Below are 8,942 nucleotides of genomic sequence, written 5' to 3'. Positions count from 1 at the left end.
GTTAGGTGAGCCTGGTGCCCTAGCCTTCCCATAATACTCCGCAAATGAAGGCCAGGGCACCAGGCTAATAGTTAGGTGCAATGAAATACGAAATTAAGACACGTGGTCAGTTGCTGAAGAAATTCCGGTGAAAACATGCATGGTCCAGCAAAAGGTATGTAGCTGAGAGGGAAGGTGGATGACCACATATAAAAGGTAGATTTTTAAGAAGGGCAGATAGAGTTTTTGATTGTACGTGCAGTGTCTAAATCCCCTTGCACAATACTGTAATAGTGTGTGGGTGGTGCGGATTTGCCCAAATGAGAGAAAATCAAAGCAAAAAAGGGATACCTGCTCAGAGCATGTTTTATGAACCAGCTCCAGTATGTATAGATCACATGTAATTTAGGGTCATAATTTATTAACTACACCAATATGAAATACAAGTATTGACATAAAAGGGAAACAATTTTTCATTCATAATCTGACTTTGATGTATACCCCCCTACCCACATGTTTCAGAACCCCCAAAACACCGTTCCTGGCTCTGCCACCAACAGTACTGTGGTAGCAGGGGATACTTTCGCACTATAGGCCCGGTCAACTTTAAAAAAAAAATAAAAATGGAAATACCCCATATTTGAAGTGATATTACATGTGTAAAAATGTATACAATAATTTTTGGATGCATGTCAAATGTAGCTGAGTGCTTAATGAAAATGTTGATATACAACATGTAGGTGTCACCATGATTCCTAGCATATAGATGGGTGCAAATACGAAACTAAGACATGTGGTCAGTTGCTGAAGAAATTCTGGTGAAAACATGCATGGTGCAGCAAAAGGTCTGTAGCTGAGCGGGAAGGTGGGTGGCCCCATATGAAAGGTAGATTTTTGAGAAGGACAGATATATGGAGCGCCAAATTAACATAAACTCAAATAATTGAAGATATCTTCAATTATTTGAAGATATCATCAATTCATTTGATGCGCGCAACAATTGAATTAAAGATCTCTTCAAATAATTAATGATATCTTCAATTCTGAATTATTGCGCGCATTAATTGAATTGATGAGAGCATTAATTCTTCAGCTGATTTGATGCGCGCTTTAATTGAATTAATGATCTCTTCAAATGAATTAATGATATCAACAATTGAATTGATGCGCGCTACAATTCAATTGAAGAGAGCAATAATTGATATAATGCGCGCATTAAATCAATTGATGAGAGCATTAATTGAATTGATGCGCGCATTAATTCATTTGATGAGAGCAATAATTGATTTAATGCGCGCATTAATTCAATTATTGCTCTCTTCAATTGAATTAATGATATCTTTAATTCATTTGAAGAGAGCAATAATTCTTTTAGAGAGAGCAACTATATAATTAAAGATATCTTCAATTCAACATATCCACAATTGAATTAATGATATCTTTAATTGAATTGTTGCTCTCTTTAAAAGAATTGATGCGCGCATTAATTCCTTATACAAAAGCATTGTAAATGATTTAAAGATATCTTCAATTGTATTAAAGAGATCATCAAATTATTTATACCAAGCTCTAAATTAATTATTGCGAGCAATATTTCTACTAAATTGATGCTCTCATCAAATGAATTGAAGAGAGCAATAATTGAATGAATGCGCGCATCAAATCTATTATTGCTCTCATTAATTGAATTAATGCGAGCATCAATTGAATTGAAGAGAGCAATAATTGAATGAATGCGCGCATTAAATCAATTATTGCTCTCATTAATTCAATTGATGCGCGCATTAACTCAATTGATGAGAGCAATAATTGAATTGAAGCGCGCATTAATTCATTTGATGAGAGCAATAATTGATTTAATGCGCGCATTAATTCAATTAAAGAAAGCAATAATTGAATTGATGATATTTTCAAATAATTGAAAATATCTTCAATTATTTGAGTTTATGTTAATTTGGCGCTCCAAACAGATAGGGTTCTTGATTGTGCACAGTGTCTAAATTCCCATGTTTGGTACTGTGATGGTGTATGTGGGTGGGGTGGGGGTGGGGTGCTAATTAGCCCAAATGATAGAAAATCAAAGCAAAACAGGGGAACCTGCTCAGAGCATGTTTTGTGCACCAGTATTTATAGATTATATGCAATTTAGGGTCATGATTTATTAACTACACCAATATGAAATACAAGTATTGACATAAAAGGGAAACATGATTTTTCATTAGTCTGCATGTCATAATCTGACTTTGATGTATACCCTCTATCCACATGTTTCAGAACCAAAGAAACAGCTGTCCCGTGCCACCTGTAGTAGTTGGGGTGAGTCATACTGGGTCGTTCTGGGAATGACTCGTCGGCAACCGTGATGGCATGTGCCGTGCGTGGGATGTGCACATGGCCCGGTCACTGATGCATGCGTTTCATTCTGAACGGATACCAGCACCGGACTAGTCATGCTTGTGAATGAGACGATATTTAGTGTAGAGACCAAATGAGGTGAGCCTCCCTGAGGAGATTCCCCTCTAAAGACCATCGTCGCAAGCCACGCCTATTGTCTCCATTTACACTACGTCACAAGCCACGCCTATTGTCTCTGTTTACACTACGTCACAAGCCACGCCTATTGTCTCCGTTTACATTGCGTCAATAGAGGTAGGGTAGGTATTACCAGACTCAGTAACTGTAGCTAGCGACGATGGGTAAAGACATACTAATTTAATGCAAGGATAATGAAACTGAACACATAGAGTGGCGGATTTAGAGGGGTGGGTTGCCACACATTTACAAGGAGTATATCCCAACATGTGGGGGGTAGGCTACCGAAGCGGCAATATATAGATGGTCGTGTTACGTTTTTGCACAATATCACAATTTATGGATATATTTCGCAGTAAAGTATACGGTTACAGAAGAAATCATAATTCAGGAATATATGGAAACAAATATATCCTCTGTACACTTTCTAGTTTTACCAAACCCCTTCCGGTGACAGAGACAAGTTTGCCACTTCCGCGTGTCTCTGATCAAATATCACGCTTTGTTTTATCGTCACCTTTATATGACCAATGACCTCGTGTTATTTGTATAAGTTTATCATACACCGTCAGTGAATAAAACCAATCGTATTCAAAGGTATCGACGAAAATTTAATGTTGAGCACGGGTTGTATGCAACCCGAGGATGCTAGCATCCCTTTATATTCCCGTGTAAAACTTCCAATCTAACCCCTATTGCGACCTCATCTTACCACTGATTTTAACAAATTTGAAGTTGTACTACTGGATTGATTGATTTTATCTTGCTTAACGTCTCTTTATTCACGCATATTTTTCACGCATATTGAGACGTCACCAATACCGGTGAAGGGCTTCAAATTTAGGCCTTTGCTCGGCGCTTACGGCCATTGAGCAGTGAGGGTTATTTAGCGTGCCACACCTACTGTGACACGGGCCATCCGTTTTTAAGATCATCTCCGAGGACCCGTGACATTCACACCTGATGCCGAGTGTTAGGCGATAGAACTGTCACTACCTGTTTTAACGTCTTAGGTCTGTCGCGGCCGGGATTCGAACCCCGACCTTCTGCATGCGGGGCGAACGCTCCACCCCTAGACCATCACGGCGGTTATGTTCCTAAGTGAAAGGATGCCTGTCTACTAACATGCCTCACGGCTTAGCTCTTCATCAGAAGATTTTTAAAGACTTTATCTTAAATATTCCGCTATTGTGGCCTCATCCAGCCTCCGGGGGCCCAAAATGAACAAACATGAGTTTTGCACTACTGAGGATGCTTGCTTAGTAATAGGACTGATAATAACCCTGTAGCTCTTGAGAAAAAGATTTCTTAAGTTTTTCCCTAATAGATAGATAGATAGATAGATAGATAGATACATGTAGATAGATAGATAGATATACAATTGCCCATAAATTCCATAATAACCCTGTAGCTCTTGAGAAAAAGATTTCTTAAGTTTTTCCCTAATATATATATAGATAGATAGATATACAATTGCCCATAAATTCCAAAATGTTCAAACTTTCATTTTCACTTTGATGTAATTCAGAAATAACTGGAGATTTTATATCGAGCTTCACTGATTCCTATATTACCAGTGCACGTGTATGTTTAGTTATCAACTTCTCTATCCTGAACGCTATAAATAAATTACTCGTGTCATTCTAGTTTTATTTTGTTCTGTAGAAGTGCTGAATGAAAGGTGAAGATAACGAACAGTGATAATCTTATAACTCCTATAAGCAATACAAAATAGAGAGTTGGGCAAATATGGACCCATGGGTATTATTAATTTGAATTAGGCATGTTTTGATCTGAATGATTTCTACGACTTTTCTTTCTTAAAAAGATTCATTTTGTCTTATTGAATATTCAGTTTGGATATCTCATTTTCTTCTCAGCACACGGTTTTCAAACGTATTGATAACACTAGCATTCATGTTTCTATTCTCAAAACATCCATCCAGTTCTTGCACCAGTACAGGATAGCCGAACTTCGCTGCCTCAACATTCCTTGAGTTTATTCTGCTGAACAAATTGTACTTGACGTGTATATTTGTAAAGGAAGAACCCGGGAATAATCTATCCAGATATTCATTTCCAAGGAAAAAATGCGGTAAGAATTCATTTTCTAATACTGACTTCAAAAATGCCAGAAAATATCCCAGGGCTTCACGGACTCCACTGAGGTGAAATCCGGGCGGTGCTACGGACGGAATGGTCAGCAGAAGGATGCAGTACATGGAAATGGTCTTCAGGTGGTATGACGTCAGTAAATTGGCTGCATGGTTCTGCCTCCGCTTTAATTGCATTACCAATGCTTTCATAACGCGACACGATGTCATAATGTATTGCCTTTCTGGATTTTCGAGGCACAAGCCAAACATACAATTCTCATAGGACGAAGAAGAATTTCGCCATATAAATTCTTTGTCCTTTGTACTGATATCAACGTTTTCTTTGTTAATCCATTTCATGACGCAGAATCTGGGAAATAACGTTAAGTGATCGGAAGAGAACACAACGGAACGAGGAATTGAAATTCCCTCCCTACCCAGCATCAGAGCAGGGACGAAATCTACGTTCAATTTAAAAGGCATTGGACTACTGGTACTACCGTGAACGGTTAATTGCATTGTAGGTGGCATAGAAGCTCTGGTCACATTATATACATTGGTTGGTTGATTCACAACAGCAAGAGCAGTCAAGGATTTATCCATGAGAGATTTTAAAACTTGTTCCTGGAAAACTTTTGTGTTGATCAGACATATCCCTTGAACCATTTCGAAAACTCCGACCTTTACAAGCCCTGGAAGCATACTGGCGAGTTCCTTGTCGTTCATTACACGGAGACGTATCTGACCCGGTAATATTTGGCCGAAACTATCCGCAAGACGAACTTCTTGTAGAACAAGACCTTCGATTTGGAAGAGAACTACGGCATCGAACTCATCAGGCGCTGCTATTTTCAATCCCTGTCTTGCACTCCCTTGTCGTAGAATGTCACTATCTATCACCAAACCTTCGAAATTCTTGTTAGCCTAATTTCGTAGTTCCGTAAGAATAATTCTAAGAACATCATCCGCCACAAAACAAGCCTTCTTCCACTCCTGAAGAGGGAACTCGTATCTACCGATCTGTGTCTCTATTTTGAGCTTTAGCATTTCTTCACCTGGACCAAAAACGTCATCTGGGTATCGCCATGTATTCAAAGACACTCCCCATTCAGCGGCGGCCATGTCAGAGGAGATGAAAACTTTATCTATACCTGGAATTATTAAAATGAAAGTAGGTGTCACTTTGTACAGAGGAGTTATCACGTGTCACATTGATTGTATCTAGATCATGTATAAAATAGGCCATCAGGGATGCAGTTAGAGGACAATCAATGAGAATGCAAATTAAGGGTTTGGGGCTGACTTGAGGCCCGCAGTGGATCCAGGAGAATCTATATGACGGGGGTCCATGGGGGCGAAGCCCATTTCAGCTGGTGAATTTTCAGTATTTTGGGAGGCTAAATTCAAATTTGCAGAATATGAGACTTAGAAAAAATACCATTAAAGCGTTTGCTTCGAAATCCCCGTTTTCATACACATGCACAGTGAATTGTAATGTAAGCAAAATATATAGAATTTGGTCTTGGATTACGGTGTGCCAGATATAGCATCCTCCTTATATTTTCCCCGTTTTTGTTTGTTCTGTTGAAAGTTGGTAACCTACCAAATCGGCGTTATTCTGCTGTTTTTGAAACATGTTTCTCTTCAACACTTCCCGTGGGGATCCGGGCTAGAATAGGTCCTCAGTACCCCTTGTTTGTCGTAAGAGGCGACTATATGGGGCGGTCATTCGTATGAGACTGCAAAAAGTGAGGCCCTGTACCACAATAGGTGTGGCACGATAAAGACCCCTTCCTACTCAATGACCATAAGCGCCGAGCATATGCTTAAATTTGCAGTCCTTTACCGGCAATGGTGACGTCTCCATATGAGTGAAAAATTCTCGAGAGGGTCGTTAAACAATATACAATCAATCTCTTCAACACAGTTTTCTCAAACCAAAATTATGAAACCAACCAATCTAATTAAAATTAGATCATTTGATCCGCTCACGTACCTTGTGTAGCGATATACGTGAGCGGATCAAATGATCTAACTTTAATTAGATTGGAAACCACCAATAATTTTCCGACATTAGAATCAATCGAAGGGGCATATACAAGTCCGGCCTTTCTCGATTAATACCTGTATAAAAGGTGAAGATAACGATTAGTGATCAAACTCAAAACTCTTATAAGCAATACAAAATAGATAGTTGGGTAAACACAGACCCCTGGACACATCAGAGGTGGAATCAGGTGCCTAGGAGAAGTAAGCATCCCCTGTCGACTGACACACCCGTCGTGAACCCTATATCTTGATCAGGTAAACGGAGTTATCCGTAGTCAAAATCAATTTGCCAAGAACAGTCTATTTAACAATGAAAAAAAAAGCAGACAGCCTTTGACCCAAAGGTAGATTGTATTGTCAAACTAGATCGTTATAACGGCCATATAATTTGCGAAATGCTGACGACTTTAATCGAGACTGTTGAAACCCCTGCACCACCAACTTGTTTGTCAGTATGGTCTATTATGTCAGATACGGGACTGACACGAGCCGCGTAGCGTCGAGTGATCAGTCCCGTATCTGACACAATTGACCATCGGAGTCTTGTATCTTACTTAAAACATTGTTCTATCTAAAAACAAATGCATTTAAAGGCAAAAAGCCCACGTACAAATATACATTGGTATAGACAGATATATTTACACCTTTCGTTTCTGATTTGTTTTTTAATATTTAATATATTAGGAATTCATAAACTTTAATGGCACACAAGGTCAACTCTTGTCTTTAATTCACAAAAAACTGTTAGCTCATCATTTCAATTGTCATAATACGATACTCCTCAAAACAGGGTTTTGTTCTTCGTGGAAAGCGATTCGAATGCTTCTATTGTCTGAAGACTGTACTCAACAAAACTGGTTTTCTTTTTTGGGTGAATGAGGCTACGTAAAGGGTGTTCGGAAAGAATCTTTTAGAAAAAACAAAACATTGGTTTCCCACATTCCTTTCTGGGAACCTGATATGATACCGACATGTAGGCCTATAACTGGTATAAAAACAGAAGCCGCAGCCCTCTTTTAGCATTTAGTCCGGGTGCCTTGAAGAAATGGATTCAGATGATTGAAAAGTACATGAGTTTGCGGTAAGATTATTCATTATTTCTACAGATTCTCCTAAACATATTAACAATTTTTTTGCACATTATTTATTTTGCTTGTTTCATTTTTGTTGTATACAAATTTCTTTTTAATCATTTGTAGCCCCAGAAGTGGAAAATGCAATGCATTTTATCTCAGATCAAAAATCGCTCCTAAGGGGAATGTATGGTACGACGTCCCAGTCGGGGTACATCAACTGCAATAGATTGTGGCCAAAATGTTAAAGAGGCAGGATTACAAATCTCTCTTCGGGCTACTGCCGCTACACGCCTATATGCTGCGGGTGTTGACGAGCAACTTATAGCGGGAAAAAACTGGTTACAGGTCATCTGTGATTCACAACTACAAACTCACCTCCGAGGAACAATTACAGAGTGTAAGTGATTTGATTCAGAAACCGTCCAGTGTCCCCGCCGGAGCCGAAGAAAGTGAAGCTCAATGAAAGTGTTTCCTATGGATCAGAAAAAGAAATAAACATCACTGCCGGGGATGTAACAGTGAATTTGCGATTTTAATGTGCATGTGTTTAAATGAATGATTGTGACATGGATTTATAACTGTGGTGCCTAAACGATTTCATATACGGTAAAATCGGATTATACATGAAACACTCATTTCGTATAATTTACTGGAATATTTCACGCCTTGAATATTGTATTTGATGTATAATAAATATGTTTTCTCGCACAACGAAGAGTGGTCTTTGTTCCTGGTTTTTACTGTCAGTCCAGTATTTCTCATAATATTGGCCTGCTCTTAATAATACTGGACTATGTTCAGTACAGTATGAAAAATAAAATAAAGTACTGTCAAGACAAAGAACTGACGTCACAACAATGTTTTAAATGGGAAGAGACCACCGACCTTCCGAAAGTAAACTGGGAAGCTTTCTCACTTGCCAGCGCGAGCGGGGTTAAGATCTACCATGTATAATATTTCTCCTTGAAGATTTGATTTGTTTGTATATTGTTTTGACGTCTCATTCGATAAGTTTTCACCCATTTAGAGACCTCGCCAGCTGTAGGCGAAAGGCCACAAATTTTGACCTATGACTGTAGCTGTGAGGATTCTTTATCGTGCTAACGCTTGCCGCGACACGGACATATCAAAAACATTCATGAATGAGAGTTTTTAATGTGGGCACTTAGTGAAGGAACAGTGACTGCCTATATTAAACGTCGGAGGTTTG

General features: G+C 38.8%; 1 long non-coding RNA gene and 1 pseudogene across 1 annotated transcript; one reads left to right on the top strand and one right to left on the bottom strand.

Moving 5' to 3' along the window:
- Nucleotides 1-4,147: 4,147 nt before the first annotated feature.
- On the bottom strand, nt 4,148-8,486 carry LOC125657693 (uncharacterized; annotated as a pseudogene).
- Nucleotides 7,248-8,443, top strand: LOC130050089 (uncharacterized). The gene is made up of 2 exons (XR_008798485.1): nt 7,248-7,737; nt 7,856-8,443. It is a non-coding gene; the product is annotated as an uncharacterized LOC130050089 (long non-coding RNA).
- Nucleotides 8,487-8,942: the final 456 nt, after the last annotated feature.

This window comes from Ostrea edulis, chromosome 9 (genome assembly GCF_947568905.1).
Source record: "Ostrea edulis chromosome 9, xbOstEdul1.1, whole genome shotgun sequence".
In the NCBI taxonomy this organism is placed as follows: domain Eukaryota; kingdom Metazoa; phylum Mollusca; class Bivalvia; order Ostreida; family Ostreidae; genus Ostrea; species Ostrea edulis.
This window is presented reverse-complemented; position numbering and strand designations above follow the sequence as displayed.